The sequence below is a fragment of the Hypanus sabinus genome, chromosome 19, assembly GCF_030144855.1.
Source record: "Hypanus sabinus isolate sHypSab1 chromosome 19, sHypSab1.hap1, whole genome shotgun sequence".
Lineage (NCBI taxonomy): Eukaryota > Metazoa > Chordata > Chondrichthyes > Myliobatiformes > Dasyatidae > Hypanus > Hypanus sabinus.
In genome coordinates, this window is record NC_082724.1 from 4,335,646 (window position 1) to 4,361,113 (window position 25,468).

At 45.0% G+C, this 25,468-nt stretch overlaps 1 protein-coding gene and 1 long non-coding RNA gene across 5 annotated transcripts in view; one reads left to right on the forward strand and one right to left on the reverse strand.

The window, feature by feature from the left end:
- Positions 1-1,984: 1,984 nt before the first annotated feature.
- On the reverse strand, positions 1,985-25,365 carry LOC132377690 (uncharacterized). Its single transcript, XR_009506716.1, has 3 exons — positions 25,311-25,365; positions 4,197-4,293; positions 1,985-2,417 (listed from the first exon to the last, which is right to left on the reverse strand). It is a non-coding gene; the product is annotated as an uncharacterized LOC132377690 (long non-coding RNA).
- Positions 12,293-25,468, forward strand: part of LOC132377689 (GATA-binding factor 2-like) — a 30,527-nt gene continuing 17,351 nt past the window's right edge. The window contains exons 1-2 of one of the 4 annotated variants that reach the window (XM_059943917.1): positions 12,293-13,023; positions 21,386-21,647. The gene's annotated coding sequence lies outside the window, so the exon portion shown is untranslated. Of the gene's footprint in view, positions 13,024-20,687; positions 20,824-21,385; positions 21,648-22,951; positions 22,990-24,038; positions 25,097-25,468 lie in introns of those variants that run through there. The other 3 variants (XM_059943918.1, XM_059943921.1, XM_059943919.1) reach the window with 3 other exon arrangements.

Below are 25,468 nucleotides of genomic sequence, written 5' to 3' on the forward strand. Positions count from 1 at the left end.
GTGGTGTGTCCCGAGCTGTCTGAACACACCCCGACCCCTACCCCTCGGCAAGTCCCACAGTTTCCTGCCACTTCAGTCAGGCTTCCTGGAGAGCTTCCTACTCCTGCACCAGCGATCAATCAGCCGGGAAGAGCGCAGGGCCGTGATATTGGAATTGGTTTGTTGCCTCGTGTACCGAGATACAGTGAAAGCTCGTCTTGCATACAGATCAGATTATTACACAGTGCACTGCGGGAGAACGACAACAATGCTGAATAAAGTCTTACAGTTACAGAGAAAGTGCAGGCAATAAGGTGCAAGTCAGAATGAGGTAGATTGCAAGGCCAAGACTCCATCTCATCATGTTGGGGGATAGTTTGCGGGAGATGGAAGCTGTCTTTGTCTTTGAACCTGGTGGTTCGTGCTTTCAGGTTTTTAAATCTTCAGCCTGATGGAAGGTGGGGGGGGGGGGAGAGAATGTCTGGGTTGGGTGGAGTCTCTCATTATGCTGGCATGTTACTGAGGCATCCACAAGTGTAGAGTCCGTAGTCCATATATAACATCTACCACGTTCCCTTCGTTAACCTTCGTTGTTACTTTTTGAAAGGTAAATTGTGTATGGCTAACATGTCAGTCAAGCAATACCAGTTTTTATCCATGCGCCACAGAAAGCATCCCATCCAGATGTGTCACATGTTGGTCACGCGAGAGACTGCAGAGAGCTGTGTCAGCTCCTCCTCCGTGGGCTCTGTCTACAATTACACCGCCCTGGTAAAGCAGCCAGCATCATCAAAGACCTCACCCAGAACCAACCCAGCAGTAAGGACCCCCGCCTCCCAGGACATGTCCTCTTCTCGTTACCGCTGTCAGGAGGCGGTTCGGGAGCCTGAAGACACACACTCAACATTTAGGGACAGCTCCTTCCCCTCCATCATTAGCTTTCTCAACAGTCCATGGATGCATGAACACTACCTCACTTTCTTTAGCTCTTTTTTATACTAATTAATTTATATCTACATATGTATTTCTTATTGAAATTTATAGTAATTTTTATGCATTACACTGTACTGCTGCCCCAAAACAACAAATCTTACAACATCCGTCTGTGATAATAAACCTGATTCTGATTCTAAATGGTAGGATGCTCAACAGCATTGATGTACAGCCCTCCCCGGTCAGGCAGAAGATATAAAAGCTGTAAAACACGTACCACCAGGCGTAAGCACAGCTTCCGATCTGCTGTTATCCAAATGGACCTCTCCTACAGAGGAGTCTTTCTCTAAGCCTTCACTCCAAGTGCCTGTCCAAATGTCTTTTAGGTGTTACCACCCCTGACTCAACCCTTTCATCTGGCAACTCATTCCATACGCCAGTCAGGCTCTGGTGAAAAAGATTGTCCTTCAGGTCCCTTTAAAATCCTTCCACTTTTCATCTTCATCCTCCACTGCCTAGTTCTGGAGTCCTCAACCCTGGGGTAAAAACTGTTACCACCCTCTTTATCCATGCCTCTCATGTACTGTGGAGAGCATTCTAACAGGCTGCATCACTGTCTGGTTTGGTGGGGGGGCACTGCAAGGGATCGGAAAAAGGGGCAGAAAGTTGTAAACTCAGTCAGCTGCATCATGGGTACCACCTCCCCAGCATCCAGGGATCTTCAAGGAGTGATGCCTCAAGAAGGCAGCGTCCATCATTAAGGACCCCTATTGCCCAGGAGAATCCCTCTTTTCATTGCTAACATCAGGAAGGAGGTACATAAGCCTGAAGACACTCACTCAACGTTTTAGAATCAATCTCTCTCTCTCTCTCTCTCCCAACCTCCCTCTTTATTTATTTCCTCACAAAATGCTGCAGGAACTCAGCAGGCCAGGCAGCATCTACGGAAATGAATAAACAGTTGACGTTTCAGGTGCAGACTCTTCATCAGGACTGGGAAGGGAGAGGGCAGAAGCCAGAATTACAAGGTAGGGGCAGGGGGAAGGTGATCGGTGAGACCAGGTATACGGAACAGAATTGAATTGAGTTTATTACTTTCATATACATGAGTAAGAATCTTTATCTTACATCTCCATTCAAATGTGCAATGTGCAGTTTATGGTAATTTGTAATAAATAGTATACACAAGAGGACAGTCAATGTAACATAGAAATACAGTTGTATCAGTGTGAATTAATCAGTCTGATGGCCTGGTGGAGGAAGCTGGCCCAGAGCCTGTTGGTCCTGGCTTTTATGCTGCGGTACCATTTCCCCTTCCACCCACCTCTCTCTCCTCTACCTTCCAGTCCAGGTGAAAGATCTTGCCCCAAAACATTGACTGTCCATTTCTCTCCACAGGGGGCTGCTCGACCTGCAGAGTTCCTCCAGCATCTTGTCGTGTTGCTTCAGATTCCAGCCTCTTCTGTCTCTCCGCATACAGTCTGAAGATTGTTTAATGCCATTTCCTGTGCACAAAAGTCAAGGAAAACAAAATAATTGTTAATCTGGATCAAATGCAGACCCAAAACAAAACACAAGGTAAAGAACACAGTAATAATAAAATGCACAATAAGTAAGTAAGATAGCTTATATATATATATATATATATCCTGTAGATAAAGTGACGCTGGGCACTGTACAGAAGGTGACTCTGACAGGAAATGAGTGGTGGTTGGGGGTGTGGTGGGCAGAGGTGTTGATCTGCCTTACTGCTTGGGGAAAGGAGTGTTCGATTGTTTACCCACTAATATGGAATGTGAGCTGGCATTAGACTGTCATGAGACACTTTTGGGTTTTAAGCAGCAGGTGTCAGGGAAGTTACCACAGGGGTAACTGGCTTGTGGCGGCCAAGCGTTCATAGCGACGTCGCTTTTTGATCCGTCGGCTTTTCCTATCATTGTGAAGCAGAATTCACCAAGTGTCGGAACTGTTTTTGAGTCTGGTGGTCCCGTTTTGAATGCTACGTAGCCTCCTCCCTGACGGGAGAGGGACAAACAGCCCGTGAGCAGGGTGGGTGGGATCCTTCATGATGGTACTGGCCCTTCTTCCGGTACCTTTCTGCACCTGTGCCCCTGATGGTGGGTAGGCCGGTGCCGGAGATGCTTTGGACAGTTTTCACCACCTGCCGTGGAGCCTCCCTGTCTGCCATACCGAGCAGATGCAGCTGGTTAGGGCGCTCTCCAATGCGCATCTGTAGATGCAGTGAGTATAGATGTGAATAGTTCAGCTCTCTTCAGCCTCCTCTGAAAGATGAGGCTGCAGGCAGTAGCAGTAGAATGTTATCTGTGAACTATTTGTGTTACAGCCGCCAAGCTCAGTAACTTCCCTCTGTTAGGGTCCGGTCTGGAGCCTGCCTTCCGGGTCTTGCTCCAGTCCGCAGACTCCGGACTCCGGGCCTTGCAGCCAGCCCTCCTGTCACCCGGAGCCATTGGATCATCTTGGCTTAAGGAGGTACACCTGTCACCTATTAGGGGGCAGGTGTTTATAAGGAGCTTGGGGACTGAGCCTAGATGGGGGGGGGGGGGGGGGGGTGTGTCCTGCTTGGTATGCTGTCTGGCTCTGAATCCTGTTCTGCCCTGGTTCATCTTGTTTTCCTCTTGTGTGTGCTGGACTGCTGTATTTGCCTTGCCTGTGCTGTCATGCTTGGTTCTCCCTATTTACTGGTGTATCCTGGTTGTCCTGCTGCTCACCCTGGACCCAGCTCCCTTCTGTTCCCTTGCCCCTGTTGGGTAAGCCAGGCTGTTGCTGTTACCCTATGGGTGGTTCTGTCCCTTCCTGTCCCTTGCCCCTGTTGGGTAAACCAGGCTGTTGCTGTTACCCTATGGGTGGTTCTGTCCCTTCCTACCCCTCACCTCTGATGGGTTGTGCCCTGCACCTGCCCAGGATCCATGTGGCCTGCCCTGAGGACTCTGACCCTTCCCACCCTTGCTCCCTATGGGTTGTGCCCACACCTGCTCAGGTGTTCTGTGTCTTGCCTGGGAGGTGGCCCTGCCCAGGAGTTATGTGCCCCCACCCCCCCAGGGGGATCCTCCTGTCTGCCATGAACTCTGGGATCCAGCCCTGCCTGCATTACCCCTTGCATGCCATGGCATCTCCATCCTGTCCTACCCCTAGTGCTTCAGTGCCTGCGTCCTGCATTTGGGTCCATTCCATGTCTGCTCCTGACACCCTCCAAGCTCAGAGAGATGGCATTGTTCAGGAGGCCTGTTGAAGGGTGGCAGATGGGAAAATAGGAGATTACTCACCCCAGCTCATGTCATAAACACCAGAGATTCTGCAGAAGCTGGAAATCCAGAGCAACACATGCAAACTGCTGGAGGAGCTCAGCAGGTCAGGCAGTATCTATGGAGGAGAATAAATGGTTGACATTTCAGATCGAGACCCTTCATCAGGACTGAGAAAGAAAGAGGCAGAGGCCAGAATAAGGTGAGGGGAGGGGAAAGTGTTGAAGCTGGCAGGTGATAGGTGAGGCTGGGTGAGGGGTTTACAAGTCAGTGTTTAAATGGTATGATGAGATTAGGTAGTGTTAATGTAAGCTATAGACCCCATTGAGACTATGCAATCATGGCAATATCTTTTCACCTGCCTTAATCCCTCTTACCACAAAGAATCTAACAAATCCATCTCTTAAATACACTCTAATAAACACCAGAGGTTCTGCTGGTGCTGGAAATCCAAAGCAACACACACAGAACACTGGAGGAACTCAGCAGGTCAGGCAGCATATCTGGAGGGGAATAAACAGATTGTGTGGGTGTTTGTGAAGAAAAAGGATTTCAGGATGTATATTGTAAACATTTCTCTGACATTAAGTGTACCTATTGAGAGCTACTGAAATGGGATGGGCTGAGACCCTTCACCAGGCCTGGAAAGGAAGGGGGCAGAAGCCAGAAACTCCCTGGTAAACCCAATGACTTGGCCTCTGGCAATGAATTCCACAGAGTCACTGGCTGAAGGAATTCCTTGTAAAGAGACGTCTCTCTCTTCTGAAGCTGACGGAAACTGCTCCCCTCCATTCTATCAGGGCCTTTGAGTTCAGAGATCTGGCAGATCTTGGATATCTAAAGGTCCCAAGACTCCTAAAGAGGAGCTAACAAGGTAGGTGGAGGTGTTTGGGCATGGGGAGGAAGGGGAGTCTGTCCTTCTCTGGAAAGTTAGTCCCAGTTCCAACGTGGCTCCCTCATTCAAAATACTTTGCATGGGATCTTGCTGTGTGCAAGTTGGTTCAGGCCAAGGGGTGAGTCATATTGGTTATCAGGAGAAGGCACTCACTTTTAAAAGAAAAGAGAGGGCGGGGGAAGGACTTGGTGTGGTTGCGAAACATCTCTGCTCCTATCCGACCCAGTCCTGGGACAGAAAACCTGATGAAATGCTTTTTTTTCCCCCACCCCACTATGTTCAAACATTACAATTACAAACAGGCCAGAATTTCCAAATCACTTGGCACTCAAAGTCTCCATTGTACTGAGAGACAGAGAGAAATTCCCCTGTTAAATTCTTGCCAACTGTGAGCGAGTCCCTGGTGGCCGGTGTACAAGGGGCTTCACCATAAACTCAGTCTGAATTATATTTCTTTCTTAAAATAAATAAATTGTTCCTTTGTCCTGTGACACAAACCGTCTTCTATCTGGCAGCACTTGAATCGGGTTGGCGCCACCTCCTGAGTCAGAGACTCTCTCCATCATTGTACAGCAACGAGATATAAACTGAATGATTTTGCTACGCACCGTTTGAACTCCGAGTAGGGCCTGAAATGGTAATTACCTGAATTCAGCAGCGACTCTGAAAACACTTGCACCTCGAGGGCGCCGCCGCTAGGTGGCAGCCGCCGTCCGCAAATAAAGCGCGCTAACGCTTGTTTAATCTTTCCCTGTAAAGATTAGCTTTATTTAAAGATAAAGATTTAGCTTTAATTATCTCGATAATGGTCCAGGAAGCCTGAGAGAATTCGAACCCCACTAATGACGCGGAGAAAACCGTTTTTCGTTCTGCCAATTCACCTGACCACACATGGCCCCGGATAGTAATTAAATTTGGATTCTGTTTGGCTGCGTTTTCACAACCTCACTGCAGTCACACTCTGACCACTTTGCACCACAATGGATTTGTTTTGTTTTAATTGTGTTTTCTTGTATAAAATTAGCTATAATTTTGTATAAGTTAGAAACAAGAGAAAATCAGATGCTGGACATCCAAGCAACACACACAAAATGCTGGAGGAACTCAGCAGGCCAGGCAGCATCTGTGGAAAAGAGTCGAGTCGATGTTTCGGGGCGAGACCCTTCAGCAGGACTGGAGAAAATGTTATGTAAGAGTTGGGTTTTTTTTTGTGAGTGCTGTGTCTCTGAAGCTTTGTGTCTGTGATGCCGTTGGATGTTTTTCATTGCACCTGTGCAAGCATGTGCTTGTGCATCAGCAATAAACCCGAATGTGTGTTTTACACACACACACACACACACGCCCACGCATACAGACACACACACACACCCACACACACACACACATACATACATACATACATACATACATACATACATACACACACACACACACACACGCCCACGCATACAGACACACACACACCCACACACACACCCACACACACACACACATACATACATACATACATACACACACACACACACTCACTCAGAATCAGGTTGCATGTAGTGAAATGTGTTGTGCTGCAGCAATAAATTGCAATATATGATGATAAAAACTGTAATTACAATGAGAAGTACTGTATATCAAAAAGAAAATTACATTAAATAAGTAGTGGAAAAAGAGAAGGGAAAGTAGTGAGTTAGTGTTCATGGGTTCAATGTCCATTCAGAGGAGAAGAAGTTGTTCCTGAATCACTGAGTGTGTCTCTTCAGGCTCCTGTACCTCCTCCCTGATGGTAACAATGAGGGCATGTCCTGGGTGGTGGGGTCCTGTATCATTGATGATGTCTGCAGGCTCCTGTACCTCCTCCCTGATGGAACAATGAGAAGAGGGCACGTTCTGGGAGATGGGGATCCTTAGTGATGGATGCCGCCTTTTTGAAGCATTGTCTTTTGAAGGTGTCTTCGATACTGGGGAGTCTAGTGCCCACGATGGAGCTACAACTCTCTGGAGCTTTTTCTGATCCTGCGCAGTGTGCCTCTGGTAAGACGGTGATGCAGTTAGAATGCTCCCTACGTAGAAATTTGTGACTGTCTTTGGTGACGTACCAATTCTGCTGAAACTCCTAATGAAATACACCCACTACCCTTCTCAACCATTTCTTCCCAGTGGTTTAGAGTCACAAAGTCGTACAGCACAGAAACAGGCCCTTTGGCCTAACTCATCCGTACTAACCCAGGTGCCCACCTCAACTGGTCCTATTTGTGGTTGGCCGAGATAACTACAGCTTGGTTGGATATCCATCCGCCATTTGCATACCGCATCTCCTGCAACAGCGTCAACTGAAAGTGAATTAAGGAAGGTACTGGATGATGCCACAGCAGTGTTCAAGGATGGCCAAGAAAGGCTTTAAAATTTGCCAAGCACAATCACGGTCATGGAAAGACCACAGTCACCTACTTCAATCGACAGGACATGTAACGAATGAATGAATGAATGGCTGGGACCTGGGAGGTTTCAGAGTCACACTGAGAAACAGGCTCTTCAGCCCATTGAGTCTGTGCTCAACCCCCTCCACTCTCATCATCTCTTCCCAGCTTCTACCCCTCTCCTACACACGAGGGCAACTAAACCACTGACACCCCTACCTTCGGGCTGTAGGAACGTGTGGAGGCAGGTTTTGCCTGTTTACAGCTGCCCAGGCAGTATGATGTGGCATCCAGGTTGATGTCAGTGCTGCCCCCTAGTGTCCATTCATCAGAAGACAAGCCATATTGTGTTTGCAACATACATGGACTCAGGGAAATTGGACTATATATTTTTTGTGTGACTGTATTTTGTTATCCTATATGTGCCTTGTGCTGTGTGTGACCTTGGTCCCAGAGTAAAACTGTTTAGTTTGGCTGTGTTCATGGGTATAACATGATAAATGAACTACAAACCAGAGAGTGCCTGGGTGGAATGTGTTGCCAGGGCCCTTGGATAAGGCTAAGGGTTATTTGTGGGACAAGAACATTGTGTGGTCAGAAGGTGTTTAAATAGCAGCTCCTGTACTGTGCTATTGTATGTTCTAAACCGGATCATCCGGCGGAAACCCATGTGGTCACAGGAGAAGGTACAAACTTCATGGCCAGAGGTTGGGATTGAACTCGGGTCTCGGGTGCCTGGAGATAGTGACTCTACCAGCTACCTCACTGTGCCTCTGCAAGTTCAGTAGTGCTCAGATTTTCAATATTGTTCGTGTTACACATGAGCCGTGATCACTCCCACAGTCCCACTGCAGAATATAAACAAAGCTGGGGCCACTCTCAATATTCCATGACAGAAGAGATTCTGCGGATGCTGGAAATCCAGAGCAACACACAAAAAATGCTGGATCAGGCAGCATCTATGGAGGGGAATAAATAGTTGATGTTTCAGGCCAAGATCCTTCATCAGGATCCAGTAGTGTGTGTGTTGCTCAAGATTTCCTGCATTTGCAGAATCTTTTGTGTCTCTGAGGTACTGGTTAAGAAAGGGTTAGAGAGACAAAGTTCAAACATGTAGTAGATCAGGCAGGCATCTTGGTCAGAATGGGTGAGTTGGGCTGAATGGCCTATTTATGTGTTGTTTGACACAATGACTATGATAGGTCAGTCATAAGTCCATATGACATAGGAGCAGAATTGGGTTATTTGGCCTATCTGTTCTGTTCTGCCATTCCCATCATGGCTGATTAATTATCCCTCTCAACCCCATTCTTTTGCCTTCGCCCTATAATCTCTGAAACCTTGACTAATCAAGAACCTATCAACCTCAGCTTTAAATATACCCAATGACATGGCCCGCACAGCCATTTGCGGCAATGAATTCCATAGAATCACCACCCTCTGCCTAAATAAATATCTCTTCATCTCTGTTCTAGAGGGATGCCCTTCTATCCCGAGGATGTAGACTCTCCTACTATTGGAAACATCTTCTCAATGTCCACTCTATCTTTGAGCCATGGCTGGTCAACTCTCTGAACACTGAGGTGCTGGTCACCACCTCACACAAATCCAGTGCATGGGTCACACAGCACCCTCCCACACCAAGCCACGGTCAACAGACTTGAGGAGGTCCAGTTCAAGGAAGTTCTCAAGGTCTCTTCCCGTTTCTGGGAATTCCTGACTTATGGCCCAGGAAGCATCTGGGATGGTACTGAGGGCTGGGGGAAATGAATGAAACTGCTCACAAGCTGCCTCCCATTGGACACCTCCCACCCTCCCAGTATCTGTCCCGGGACCAGGACATAACTGACGTCACAAAGAAGGCACTGCAGTAACTCTACTTCCTTAGAAATTTGCGTAGATTTGGCATGCCATCTAAAACTTTGACAAACTTCTGTAGGTACGTAGTGGAAGGTATCCTGACTGGTTGCATCATAGCCTGATAGGGAAACACCAATGCCCAAGAACGGAGAAGCCTACAGTCCACCACAGGCAAAGCCCTCCCCACCTTTGAGCACAACTACTTGGGGTACTGCATCCATCATCAAGAATCCTCACCACCCAGGCCATGCTGTCTCCTTACTACTACCGTCAGGGAGGAGGTACAGGAGCCTTAGGTCCCACACCACCAGGTTCAGGAACAGTCATTGTCCCTCAGCCATCAGTGTGGATAGCATCACTCACCTCAACCCTAAACAGACTTCACAACCTAAACACTCCCTTTCAAAGACTCTACAACTCACTTTCCCAGTATTTTTTTTGAATATTTGCTCAATTTGTTTTCCTTTGCCCATTGGCTGTTTGTCAGTCTTTGTCTATGTATAGTCTTTCATAAATTCTGTTGTACTTTTTTATTTTCCTATAAATGCCCACAAACAAATGAATCTTAAGATCCTGACCCGGATCTGGGTCGTACCTTCCAAATATCCGGACCTAACTTGCACTACCTTACTTCCCCTTTTCTATTTTTCTAATTATGATTTATAATTTAAAATTTTATTATATTTACTTCGATTTGTACTTCAGGGAGTGCGAAGCGCAGAAACAAATATCACTGTGATGATTGTACGCTCTAGTATCAATTGTTTGGTGACAATAAAGTATAAAGATAGTAAATTGTAATATAAATGTACTTTGATAATAACTTTAACTTTGACTCCAATGGTTAGCCACCTCAGTGGATTGGGCTGTCACCCTTGATCGTCAGAGAATGTCTGAGAAGCAAAGAGGGAACAGGATGTTTCCAATCATGGCAGAGTCTCAGACCAGAGGGCACAGAATCAGTATGTCCCTTTAGAACAGAGATGAGGAGGAATTTCTTAAGGCAGAGGGTGGTGAATCTGTGGAATTCGTTGCCACAGATGGCTGTGGAGGCCAAGTTATTGGGTATATTTAAAGCTGGAGTTACTAAGTTCTTGATTAAAGAGATAAATATTGGGCTTTATTTGTCACATGGACACTAAAACATTGAAAGTTACAGTAAAATGTATCATTTTGCATCAACATCCAACACAGTCTGGGGGCAGCCAGCTGTGCTTCCAACACAACAAAGCTCACCCACATCTCATGGACCCTAATCCTATCTGCAGGTCTCTGGACAGTGGGAGGAAATCGGAGCACCTGGAGAAAACCCACACACTCTTGGGGAGAACATTACAGACAGCAGTGGGAATTGAACCCCAATCGGTGATTACTGGTGCCCCAAGTTGATTGTGCTAACCCCTACACTACTGTGCTGCCCTAGACTGTTCTCCATCAAAGATTACAGGGTGAAGACAGGAGAAAGTAAATAAACCAGCTATGATGGAACAGCTAGTAGACTTGATGGGCTGAATGGACTAATTCTGGTCCTATATCTGATGGTCTAAAATGCCCACAAGTGCCTGTTAGGATGTTGTCTTTAACACAGGAGCTAAATTAGACTCCCCCAGTCGGGGTCATATGAATCCATGGGAGCGGGTGGTGGATGGTCGTTTGAGCAGCTGCTGTACATCACAAGTCCCAGTTCAGCGGCCGCTGACACAGTCTCAGAAAAGTATTGATAATGGCTGGGGTCACCCATCTCATAAAGACACTGTCCAGAAGAAGGCAACGGCAAGCCACGTCTGTAGAAAAAACTGCCAAGAACCAGTGGAAAGGCTGTGATCGCCCGTGTCATACGACACAGCAGATGATGCATGAATGAATGATCAAAATCAACCTACCTGGGGAGGTATTCCCTCAGGGCCACTCTGGGTGATAGGTTGGGCTGAGTTCAGGGGGTCGTAGGAAGTCCTTCAAAATCTCACCCAACTTCCATTGTAACATGAAATCCAGGAGCAGCTGAATGATGCTCTGACCCTTGACACTGCCCAGTTCATGGCTGATCTAACTCTGCCCAATCCCCTGAACTTGGGCTGTTTTCTCTGGAGTGACGGAAGCTGAGAGAGGTTTGTAAGATTAGACAGAGTGGAGAGGCAGTATCTTTTTTCCAGGGTTGAAATGTTTCATACCAGAGGGCATGCATTAAAGGTGGGAGGAGGTAATTTCAAAAGAAATGTGAGGGGCAAGTTTTCTTTACACAGAGGGCAGTGGGTGCCTGGAATGCCCTGTCTGGCAATAGAGGCAGGTGTATTAGGGACTTCTAAGAGGTGTTTAGACAGTAACCTGAATGTGAAGAAAGTGGAAGGGTATGGACATTGTGTGGGCAGAAGTCATTAGTTTAGTTGGCCATTTCATGACCAGTGAGTTGGTTTGGCAGAACATTGTGGGCCAAAGAGCTTGGTCCTGTTCTACGTTCAACGCCCAACATGCTATCCATTTCGGGTTTAAACCTCCACAGCCCAGGCAGTGATTATTCTAAAGGTTCACTCAATCTGGAGGAGCTTCCCCCTCTTTCTGAGGCTGAGACCTCTGAGATCTCCTGGGTCACCCTCCTCCTTCACATCCGACACAGCCTGGCAATAGAAGGGTGTTCCTTTAGAACGGAGTTGAGGAGGAATTTCTTTAGCCAGGGATAGGTCAACCTGTGGAATTCTTTGAAACAGCCCTTTAACACTACCTCACGACTTTTGCACTACTTATTTAACTTAATTGTATATTTCTTATTGTAATTTTCAGTAGTTTTACGTATTGCAATATACTACTGCCTCAAAACAACAAATTTCATGACATATATTAAAGCTAATTCTGATTCCTTCCCACATATGGTCGTGCAGGCTGGATCATTAGGAATACTTAAAGCAGAGTTTGAAGGGCTGTTGATTAGTAAGGGTGACAAAGTTTATGAGGAGAAGGCAGAAGATTGGGGTCGAGAAGGAAAATAAGTTATCTATGATGAAATAGACTCCAAATGGCCGAATTCCGCTCCTATGCCCTATGGTCCTTATCCAGCTTGATATGCTGTGTTGTGCACTCCCTGGAAGTGACATTGGATTGACCTTTAGAACAAGACGTACTAATTAATCGTCGAGGATAATGGGGATGATCACGGTTGCCGGGCGCTTTTACCAAGGACGCCGAGACCTCGAGGTGGATTGAATTAAGAGCACGAAATTTTCCCGTTTATTGTCCCCGCTTCGTTTCAACTTTGGGGTTTAATCGTTTTAAAACTCATTATCAAAATAGGAAATCTAAAGAGTACAATATTTAAAAATTTAAACCTCGACTTTAACTTTCCTACGCGCGGGGTTGTATAAGATGGACTGACGCCGGATAAGATCTGGTAACGGAGGATACAACTCTGGGCAAAGTGCTCCCGTGGGTCTGAATTAAACCCATTCATTCGGTCTGAAAAGTCGCTTGTGAGAGCAACGAATATTTGTCCAATTCTACCGGCAGAGTTAATTTAAGGTGTCTTTCCCTCTGGAAGCCGCTCGACTATAATTCACCAGCTTCTAAACCTTACACAGGTATCGATTTTTAAAGGGGATTTCTATTCTGAAATCTCACCTGGTTTTAAGTTTAAAGAACAAGGCTGTTCGTGCGTACAGTTCTGAACGAGGATGACCATACATCTCATGTGAGTAATGTTTAAATGTTATGTATTATAACATATAAATAATTAGAATTACAATCGGATAATTCTGAGCACCTATGTACTTGGCTTTGGTTATATGAGTTATCGCCGGCATTACGACCTATTGATTCGACTGGCAATTTTATAAACGTACATGAATTGTTCGTGCGTTATTGAGAGAGGTGGAAGAGGGAAGAGAGGGGGGTGGAGGGTAGTACAGACTGACTCAACTCGCTGACGGATTCTTGGAGACGGACGGATCACTACGGAACAACTCACACAAAATGCTGGAGGAACTCAGCAGGTCAGACAGCATCCATGGAAATGAATAAGCCGACCTTTCGGGCCGAGGCTGTGTGTGTGTGTGTGTGTGTGTGTGTGTGTGTGTGTGTGTGTGTGTGTGTGTGTGTGTGTGTGTGTGTGTGTGTGTGTGTGTGTGTGTGTGTGTGTGTGTGTGTGTGTGTGTGTGTGTGTGTGTGTGTGTGTGTGTGTGTGTGTGTGTGTGTGTGTGTGTGTGTGTGTGTGAGAGAGAGAGAGAGAGAGAGAAGGAGAAAAAGAGTGTGCGAGAGAAGGATTTAATATATATTTCACTGAATTGCACTGGGCAACAATGCGATATTTTAGAGCAAGGTCACACTAACAATTGCAGGAGGGGATTGGAAACTAGAATTCAGGTTAAATGATTTAAACACCTCACGGCGCGGGGAATTAATTCAGTGGGAACTGTGTACATCTCTCTAAACAATATAACATGGATAATATTTTTAAACTGTTGACTCTTGGGTTGGATTGAATGTGTAAGACAAGCTGCTGGAACGAATTTCCGGCCCACAGATTTATTCCTGAATGCGTTTTCTGCGGGAAGGTGGTTTATATGTTGCTGATGGGCCGGCGGAGTTACCTGCGGCGGTAGGGTGGCGGGCGCCCGGCGCTTCGGCGATGCATTTAGAAACACTTTGTAGGTAGCGCGCAGGAGGAACGCGGCGTGACAAACTGAGTGATTATCTGGCGAAGCGAGATAAGGGGACGCTTATTCCTCCCCTCCTGCCTCCTCCTCCCCCCACTCATCAGATTATGACTAATTTAGTTCAGAATACCCACTGATCACTGTTCGCATCCGACCTTATTGAGAAGCGAGATAAGATGTCGCCTACTTTATTTCATTCCATTCTCTCGAGGGAAAAAAAAGAAGGAAAAAAGATTAGTTTTCTGGAATGAAAATTTGCTCCGGGTTAATAAAACGGCGCTCGCGTGTAAATGCTGGTTATATAAAGAACCAGCATTATAAATGTCGTGTGTCTTATTAAAAAGCGAAAATAAAAGGCTGCGTTGTGTAAATCCGGAATGATTAGCGCTGTCAATGCAGTTACACTTTTAAGGGAAAAAATAACATTTTGATTAAGGGAGATTTACCAGAAATCACAGTTATTTAACTGAGTAATGGACGGAGAGACTTCAGGCCGGTCGGTTGTGTGTGTGTGTGTGGGGGGGTGGGGGGGGAGGACTGTGTTGATTATCGATAGTCCAAAATAAAAATGTCCTTGGTGTTTGCAATTATAAATGATTTAGAGGTCTAAATTAGGATTATATACTTCTCTCTCTGAACATCTTCTGATTGCATCTCTACTAAAAATTAAAGACAATCTAACAATGCCAATAATTTTTTTTAAAAAAGCAAGTTATTTGTTCATAAACAGCAACGTTATTGTGTTGTTTATTCTACCTCTCCGGTCTCTATAGAACCGTTTAATTTCACAATTCGAGATTGTTTAATGTCATTTCCAATACACAAGTGTAAAGCAGAACGAAATAATTGTTACTCCTGATCCGATGCAGCACCAAAAGACACAGTAAGATAAAGAACACAATAAAAACACAATAAATATAAACACATAAGATAGTTTATAAACATAGTTTGTGTGTGCATAAAGTGACACTAGACCGCACATAAGTTGTATCATATCTGTTTTAAAGTATCTTTTTGAATAATAACTCATCACACAATATCAAGCCTGTAACAGTTACGAGTGAGTGTGCGATCTCGGATTTACTGGGGTTTCGGTGTCCACACATTTTAGTTTCTTTCCATGTCGGTTCTGCATTAATCGCGAGCTATGATATGATCTTCCTTTCCCCAGATTTAAGATTAATTGAAGTCCTGTTCTCCGGGCGATGGGTTTTGTGACTGAGAGTCCCTGATAACTCTAATCAGTCAAACATTAAGGAACGTTCCCCATAAGCGAGGTCTCGGGCGGGCGGGAATTACATCGCGACAAAGGTGGGGGGTGGGGGGGGGGTTTATAATAAATTCTAGTCCCTGATCTGCTCTTCGCATTTATTTCATGAATCTGCCTTATTCTGATTTTAATACCGTTAGTTTTTTTTAAATCGCATTTGGTATCATAACACTTCTAACGCGCAGTTCCGCATATTTTCGACTCCAGTCCTGTCTCGCTTGGGATTTAAATTTCCATATAAACACCTCGTGGAGAAATATCTGTTTAAACTTCTTAGATCGCCCGTGAATAATCCGAAGGGGAGATCATCTCGGTGTTAAATCAACCAACTAACTAACTCTCAACATAAACATCATTCATTCAGTTTACGACACATTGGAATAGATTTCGAAGGTACCGAATTTTGAATATACAATTCAAACTGAACGAAATCCTGGCCACGTATAGGTCAATTAGTTAAAGAAAACTCGTATGTGAATGATATACGGGGTTCATTAATACAGAATATTAAACCCGATGCATTATCACCATCATAAACACGAGAGATTGTGCAGATGCTGGAAATCCAGCAAAAGACACACAAAATGCTGGAGGAGCTCCGCCGGTCGGGCAGCGTCGATGAAGAGGAATAACCAGTCGACGTTTCGGACCGAGACCCTTCATCGGGCTGCCCGACCTGCTGAATTCCACAGTACTTTGTATGCATTATCCATTTGACCTGTATACATACAACGAATCACAATCGATACACTTGTGTGCAGTTCCCACATTCAAGGTTGTTTATTTACATTCTTCAGTGCACGAGTGTGAAGAAAAATGATTGTTACCCCCGATCCAATGAAACATTGAAAACACAATAAATATAAGTACTATAGATATTTATGACGTTAAATGATGCATTGGTTTTAACTAATTTCATGTTCTGAACAATCTTAGTTAATGTTTATAGAAATGCGTCCCTAGGTGTTTGTATATTTTAGTAAGTGTATTGCAATAATCCAAATAAAATGCAAACATTTGGATTTCTTTATAACATGAAGTATATATTTAAAATGCATTGGCTTAAGTATGAAGTATGTCACTGACGGAGAGGACGCACAAAATGTGTACCGCAAGCTGAGGACCGCAAGCTGTGTGAACAAAGTTCAAAGTTTAGAGTAAATTAATTATCAAAGCGCGTATATATTACCCTGAGATTCATTCTCTTGCGGGCATTTACACTATATACAAAGAAACACAATAGAATAAATGAAAAATTACACACAAAGACGGACAGCCAACGTGCAAAAGACAACACATTGTGAAAATACAGGAGAAAAAAACAAAAAAAAGAATGGATAGATAAGTAATAAATAACGTTGAGGACAGAAGTTGGGGAGTCCTTAAAAGCGAGTTTATAGGTTGTGTACAACCCTCTGAACACACACACGCAGCCACGCTTATGAACACAGCGCGGTTGTTAGTGGCCGTGTGCTCGTTCCGTGTACACGTTTCCCCGGGGTGTGGGGGTGCGAGTATACAGACGATCTCCATTTGATGGTCTGAATGAGTGTGAGCCTGGGGTTGATTCTGAACGGTCGCCGCGACCCTTTCGGGCTCGGACCCGCCACTTTCAATGTTTTGATTTATTGGTTCGGGGAATGTCAAGTCGTCACGGGGAGAGCAACGCGGAAGGAGCAAAGGATGGGCAGGCCGGGGTTCGGTCCTCAATGTCCCCTTAAATCAATAACATCGATAAATAAATTTACCGAGAGCGAGAGAGAACGAGAGAGTGTGCATGTATGAGAGAGATCTAGATAGAGAGAGCGACTGGGTGAGGGGGAGAGAGGGTACAGGAGTCTGGAATTCTCGCTGGCGTTTATTTAGGCGCCTTGGTAGCAATTGTGGGATCTCTGACCGGTCCCGTGAGAGAGGAGGTGGGTGCGGGGAACGGGGGGAGGGGGGAGAGAGATAGTGAAAAGAGATACAGTGAGAGTGAAAGGACGGGGGGGGGGGTGGAAAAAGAGGAAAAGCTAATGAGATAGTGATGTAGCAAAGGGAGTAGGATGGCGAGAGAGACACACAGTAGGGGAGAATGCAGCAGAAAGCTGCCCAAGCTCACATACAGATACACAAACTCACATACACAGAAACACAGTTACACACACACTCATATATACAGATACACACACTCACATACACAGAAACAGTCACACACACACACAACCACACACACACACACACACACACACACACACACACACACACACACACACACACAAGCAGAAACACTCGGACACACATACATGCTCACAAACAGTTTCACTTTCTCACACAGAGGCATACAGATTGACTCTCTCTCGCTCTCTAACACACACACACACACAGATACACACTGACATACATACACAGAAACAGTTACACACACCACACACATACACAGTTACACACACTACACACATACACAGATACACACACTCATTCACATACACAGAAACACAGACACAGACACACACACACACACACACACACACACACACACACACACACACACACACACACACACACACACACACACAGGCTGGGACAGGCAAGGAGAGAAAGAGCTCTCTCGGCCCACCGACTGACAGACTGAGGTCCCGCCTGCCTATCCGCGGGGTAACCGGTATGAAGGACAGGACACTTTGCTCTTGAGCTGAGTCGGGGTGGGATTTTCATTTTAATCCCGGGATTGATAGCGAATTTGGAAATCGGGGTTGACGGATACCTCGCCGAGAGTACAGCCAGAATTCAAATAATGAAAGCCCCAGAAATAAAATATTATGTCCACTCAATTAACTCCAAAACACCCAACATTTTATATATGAATATATACCGACAAATGGCAATTTAACCGCGTTGATCACTTAACGAAACTCCTGGTAAATACAGAGAAAAGCAAAATAGAAAACAAAAGATATGTAAAAATATGTTATTTTTTTCTGATGAAGAATGATCAATCCTGAACCATTAATTCAGTTTTCTTCCTAACAAGTGTTTCTGATCAGTGCAGTATTTTAAGTATTAGAAGATAATAAATATTATAATATATCCTAATTTTAGACAATTACTTTCCTCTTTCGCTAAACTTCTAGAAACAGAAATGTATTGAATTGGCTACGTATATATTTCACAAGAGGAAATCAGCAGGAATAAATACCAAGAGTGGGTTTATAAATATTTATTTTCAAGTTTTGATGCAGACAAGACGCTTGATAGACACGAGAAAGTCTGCAGATGCTGGAAATCAAAACACTTGCTAGACCGCCTCGGACTGTATTGTATTAGGAAGTGTTATAAAACTGTTTTGAAATTCTCTTTTGCAAGAGCTATGGCTTGATTTGGACGTTTTTTTTTGATTCGCTGGATTTTTCTTTCCTCTCCGAAAGCTGAGGGTGTTTTAACGACGAGAGTGCTGATAGAAGAGGTCTGCGACTGGGGCATTTTTGCGGGATTCATGCTAGCAGTCTTTTGAGATAGTTTCCTTCGCCGCTAATCTATCTTTCATTCAAATGTACTGGAAATAATACAGATGCGGCTAATTTTCCCGGATGAGTTGATTTTAAGGTTTAAATTCAGGGAAATTTTTCCGAGATCTTAATCTGCATTTTTAAAAAAAGAATAACAGGTTACCGAGTTAATCTTCCTCTGCCCGGGCGGGGAACGGGAGAGCTTTATTAAAGAAATGCAAAAGATACATGGGTTTCCCTCAGTGTTTGGCTGCCCTGGAGTCTGTGCGCCGTGCACCTGCCCCGCGCCAAACCCTTCGACTCCTAGTCCCGTGCCCGAGATTTACACAGCTTTGCATCTTAAACAAACATATTTTTTTCTCTCTCTCCCTCTGAAGCGGTTGAAAATGATCAAGCCTTTGTTGCAACGTGATCCCCGTTTTTTTCTCTCTCTCTTTTAATATGTAAGCTCGCTGGCGATTGTCAGCGCTTGAAACAAAAGACAAGCAAGGTCCTACAATAAAAGAAACGCTGTTTCGGGCCATGTAATTCTGTGCAGGCCGGCGTCAGTTCCTACAGAGTGCGCCTTGCACTCCTTGCTCCCGGTGACAGCAGATTTAAACTGTATTCACAGACTGTATTAACTGTATTAACAACAACAACACAACGCACACAAACATCAGCAGGGGACCAAACACAGCCTTAGCTCAGGGTTTAATACCGATCGAGATACTCACTATTTGCATTTTCTATCTCGTTAATGTAAATCTAAAAGATTTAGATACGTGCCCTCTGGGCACGATCATGGGCGTTTATAAACTCGCTCTACATCAACCGCGCCCCCCTCTCCTAAGGTAACTTTAAAATAAATATATTTCGTGCGTGCTCCAGAATAAACTCAGGTTGTGGAGTTCGGACTGCCGAAGAACTGAAAGATACTCGTTGCGGTGGATCGGGGTGTTGGAGGAGTATTAATTAACAAAACGTCGAACAATTCTCCACTAACACAGTTTGACCGGTTATACTAGGGAGCCCGAGATTCCTCAGACACCTATCCCTAGAACGCCGGTCTTCAGAACCCTCCAAGATCTTCAGAGACACGATCCAATACCAGGGGCATATGTCGTGAAATTAGATGTTTTGCGTCAGCAGTATAGTCCAATACAAACTAATTTAAAAGTATAAATTACAATAAGGATATATATATATATATATATATATATATATATATAATTTAATTTAGTAAGTAGTGTAAGAAGAGATAAAATGAGGTACACATAGTGAGGTAGGGTTCACTCTCCGTTCAGAAATCTGATGGTGGAGGGGAAGAAGCTGTTCCTTAAACATTGAGTGTGTGTCTTCAGGCTCCTGCACCACCTCCCTGGCGGTAGCAACTAGAAGAGGGGATGTCCTGGGTCATCAGAGAAGGGTCTCGGCCCGAATTGACGGCTGTTTATTCCCTTTCCAAAGACGCTGCCTGAGCTGCTGAGTTCCTCCAGCATTGTGTGTGTGATACTCTAGATTTCCAGCATCTGCAAAATTCCTTGTGTTAAAAAAAAATAGATTGTAGCTATTTTAAATCTCAGAAGAGAGGTGTGGTGAATTGGACAATCCAGCGGGAAATGTAGACGTATAAAGCCCATAACATTTAACCCAATTAAACGTTTATAAACTACAGAGAATCTTTATGTACTCCGAAAACTGAAACAGATTATGTTGATAAGAAAGAGGCCGGAATCACTGGCTAATGTACATTTGAAAATATCAAAACAACATAATTAATTTATATACCCACAGTGTGTCTCTAGAGAAATTCATTTGTCTTCATCACCGTGGATAAAATATGTGAATAAACCGATTATATTTCCTTTCTCCCAATGTTTTCCCGGGCTAGTAAACATTCGATCCTAAATGTGACAGTCTATCCGAATTAGACATATTTGCGGCGGTTTTATTTAATTAATGTAGGCAAGGCAAAGGTCATAAATCAGCGTCTCTCCGTAACTCACATCCTAATCTCGTGGAAGACCGTGTCCCTCAGCCGGCAGGCAGTCTTACAAACGGTATCTCGATGGTAGCAACGGAGCCGTGGAGAACAGGTAGATCGGCGTCGGATGGTGCTTTCTTCTGTAACCTCTCTCACGACATAATAAATAGTATCATTTCATAAGAGTAATTAATGTATTTCCTTTAAAGTATTTACATTAGAGCTGCATTTATCTCAAGTGCGATATGATGAAGAGCGTGTTTGTGAGTGATACTGTGTCCACTGTGTGTGTGTGTGATCGGAGGACTCGGCAATATCTGAAGGATACACCTTAAGATATTGTAAAACGGCTCATACGTGTAAAACTGCTGAACGCGCCATTCTCTGTCAGCAAACGGTCCTGCGTTATTTCTGCAGAGTCCCGTCCGCATGATTCTACGGGGCGGCACATAAATGCTGCACCGGGGACCGCGAATATTAGACGGGGACGGTGTGGCGCTGAGATGTGGTTACCGGGGAAAGGCATTGTCTTTTTCCCGCAGGTCCAAATGTATACAATGTAGCTCATGTGCACCGTGCCAGTTTGATACATTGTGTATATCGATTACTTTGTATTCATAGAAAACACTGGATAAACGAGACGCTCTAACCCTTGCGTGCGCGTTTACCTGCAGGATGTGTCGAATTGCAGCCTAACCCGGAAGAGTTGGTTCTGCGTTCTCTCCTACGTGTCTCAGTTTTGGTTACCTGGATCACCCGCTCATTGGCCAAGCGGTGTGGGGAGCCGCGGCGGCGCTAGGGCCACTTCAATTAAACCTTGCAGCCCCCCGGGGAGGAGTTCCTTTACTACACACACAGCTCCACCGTCACAGCGCCAGTCGTCTTGGACCACCGCAGCCCGCACCAGATCAGGACTCGCCGCTCCCTGAAGTAAAGGTTAGTTGCTCGCTCGCTATGCTTTTTCCCTTTCGTGACCGAAACACTTCGGTTGCCTGCTACTTCAAGAAGGGTGAGATTTTAATCCCAATTAGGCTCCAGATTAAGACTGGCGTTGTTCAGTATTTGCTAAATTGACTGCGAAGTTCTAAACCTCAATGCAGGGTTAGGGTGGAAAGTGTTTTACCTCACACAGTAACAAGTTACAACGGCATAAATGTCTCGACAATAACCCAGTCACAAAATACACGCACTATAGATACTTAATGCATTAACATATAAATTCTACGCGCTGCTGAAGGATTGAAACAATTACAGGTCCACACCGCAGGCAAAGACAGTTTATCCTGATTAAAATTTGCACTCTGGTGGACAATGTAGATTGCTGGGAATGGTTCTGATAAATAATAGTTACTGGCTAACTGAACAGGTTTTGAAAGCGATGTTTAAATTGAATTGGGTTCAGTGTATTAAAGACAAAATTACTCTAAAATATTGAGTTTAACTGACTGTTCCAAATGTTCAGTGTTTGGGGATGGATACCTGGCTGTTCTTCGACTCGGGCTGACAAAAAATATTTATTTTGTTTCTGTCCCAAATAATCCCGGGAAAAAATAGAGGCGACCAGTCTAAACCCGGTTAATTTGCTATGAATTAAAATTGTGTTTACATTGTCATTCGCCCAATGAGACCAAGCCGCGATTGACATAAACGTGACTCAGAGGTATTTACGCCGCTGACAACGGAAAGTTGTACATTTTAAAATAAGTTTCGTGTCGATTTCCCCCCGGGGGGGGGGTGTAAAGTGGTGGGAGTGTGGGGATGAAGGATGGGTCTTTTTGACTGTTCTGGGGAGATGACCGTTAATGAAGGACATTCCTGAACCAGCCAGGATTTCTCGCATCGATTTGGGACTGATTTAAGGAAAAGGGGAAGAGAGAAAGAAAGAGGAGTAGTAGTGGAGGAAGGCGCCAGTGGGATTGGGTGTGTTAAGAGAATTAAAGTTCATGTCCCCCCCACCCCCATAAACCTGGAGGTCACAACGAGGTTATCAGGTCTGAGGTTCTACAACCAGTTACCATTTGGACATGTTTACAGTTCACCCGCGCTAATTTAAAGAACTACCCCCCCCCCCCGTTCGATCAGCTCCCACCACTCCAATCGTTTAAATATAATTTTGCAGAAATCCTGTGAAACTGGCTACATTCGCAGCCCCGTGAGCTCGTTTGCCCTACGCTCGGCAACAAAGAAATGAAACCCGGGCAAAATGGGAAAAGATTGGCGGCAAGACTGTGGAGAAAGGGAGAGGGAGAGTGCATGCAGCGCGGAATTAAATAACTAGGTTATCTTTTGAGATGTTTTTCTCTAATGACGGGTGATTGTTAGATCTTGAAGAGACCCGGCCCGTAACATCGACTGTTTACTCTTTCCCATAGATGCTGCCTGACCTGCTGAGTTCCTCCAGCATTTTGTGTGTGGTACTCTGGATTTCCAGCATCTGCAGAATCTCTCGTGTTTGAATTTCAGGAACATGTTTCGCGTTGACGCGAATCCGTTTCGGGTTTACGAGAGAGACGGGCCATTTTTCCGTATTGGCATTAAAGATTAGAAATACCTTCGAATTTGAAAAACGTAAGACTGATCTAAAATATTGAAAGGATATAATATAAATAATGTAAGATAATTTAGGGGAAACTGCTCTGTCTCTGTGTAATATCAGAATTGGTTTAATTGAATAAGCACAAGAGATTCTGCAGATGCTGGACAAATAACTACAGAAAACACAAAATATTGGAGAAACTCAGCAGGTCAGGCGACATAAATGGAGTCGGCTTTTCGGGCCGAGACCCTTGTTCAGAAATGTCGCCGCTCTTCTGTTGTCACGAATAATGTTTACACCAGGTAATTTTGAAGGGTTCGGCCCTCGTTTTCTAATTGTACGAGTTTTCGATTTTGCTTCGTACCAGCACCGTGGTGGTGACGAAGGGGTTAAAATCGACCACCCGGACAGAACAGTGGAGGACGTTCCATGCACCGTGCCTGTGTCAGTTCTACAAATTTCCGTCTCCCCCCCCCCCCACCTACTCCTGGATACTTATCGGCGTGCTGTTGAACAGTCGGATAGCCCACTATCACAGCGACCCGCGAGTCATTCGGGCGGCCTCGTCCCGGGCGCTAGCTCGATTCCCTGAACCGTCCGGCAGCCGCCGGCAATAGTCTCTCCTTGTTCTCATCATTCAGACCCGTCGTGCGCCTGTTTGTCCGACCGAGTCCGGATAATCTCGAGCCCGTCCGCATCGCGCAGATTAACCATTTTTCACCCCCATTTGCATAGAAACACAATTAAAATATTACTTAAGGCAGAACAATTTCTGTAAATTAATTTTAATGCAGTTTGCCACTAACTCCGTTCACTTAGGTTAAGAAAGATATATTTAAAGAAATAACCGCCGTTTCTTCTCCGATTCCGGTTGATTAGCTGGGAGACGATACCACATAATATAATTTTAAGAAAAATAAAGTTGATGCTAACTACAATTAACTTTAAATAAGATTAAAGCAGTGTCCATAAATATGCCAGTATTTAATGGCACTAGGTGTAAGGGTCCAAACTGCACGCGTTGTAGATCGCCCAAGTCCCTGTCCCTCTTGCACTCACCGATTCAAACTTGACAGCGCAAATATTAACACAACCCCACCGCCCTTCTAAGAATTAAGCTGTGACTAGTTGGTCACTTTTAGTCGGAAGTGAAACGATAATAAAGAGTAATTTTTTGTTTCTCTTCATTGATTTGAGTACCGACAGCGTTGGCGGGCACTCTCCGTCCGCTCCGACGCTGAAACGCCCGGACGTTAGGGCACTGAGGATAATTCGGCGGGGCTTTGTATTCACTGTTTTTTTTGGGGGGGGGGGGAAGATGCAGATTGTCACACCTGAAACGTTTGGTTCGGGAAGTGGTTGGTGGACGGTGCCCGTGGTCACAGAGAGGAGCCCGGGAGCCCTTTGAAACCTTAGCTTTAGTAGTCCGGACCTAAAACAAGAAATCGACCGGTTATACTGCAGATAGACGTTACGCTACCTTATTTAAACCGGTTCCTATTCTTTATGGATCTGACCTTTTTTTTTGAAGGGGGTGGTTGGGGAGAGGCTGGGGTCGGCGAAGGGGGGTGGCGGGGAGAATTTCATTTCCTGGTTAAGTTTTGAAAGATCGGTGACGTCAGAGCCTCGGCGTCAGTGTGGCTGGGGTTTCGACTGATTTGCGGGGGGAGTCATAGGCCGGCGCTGCCACTGGCCAATTACACAGCGCCCGAATGCCCAGCGTTTTCCAAACTCAAATACAAAGCTTCCCCCACCTTCAAAAAAATTCAACAGGGCGAGAAAGAGACACTACAATCCGCTCCTTCAATGAGAGACCACGTTGACAAATCAACTGGATTCGACCCGCAAAGTAAAACCAGGATAGAGCAAAATATATATCCGAGCGATATCCCGAAGCTTTTAAGTCATTAATATTTAGATTTTACCGAACGTGTTCGCCCCTTCCCGAGAGCATCTTGTTTGGGAGTAATTCGCAAACTCTGTAGTCATGGTCGACTTAGAACTTCCAACAGACTGACTTAAATTTATCTCCCTCTCCAAAAAAAGCCTTCTGATTTCATTACCTGAATGCCGAATTTGTCGCCATTAAAAAAAAACGGAGCGAATGGAAGATTTTCGTAAATTAGCAAGTTGTAAATAACTTTATTGTGTACTTGCGTGTCTCTCGGAGGGAGCCAATGGGGTTGAGAGTTGCGACCTGGGCTCGCGCGCTCTGATTGGC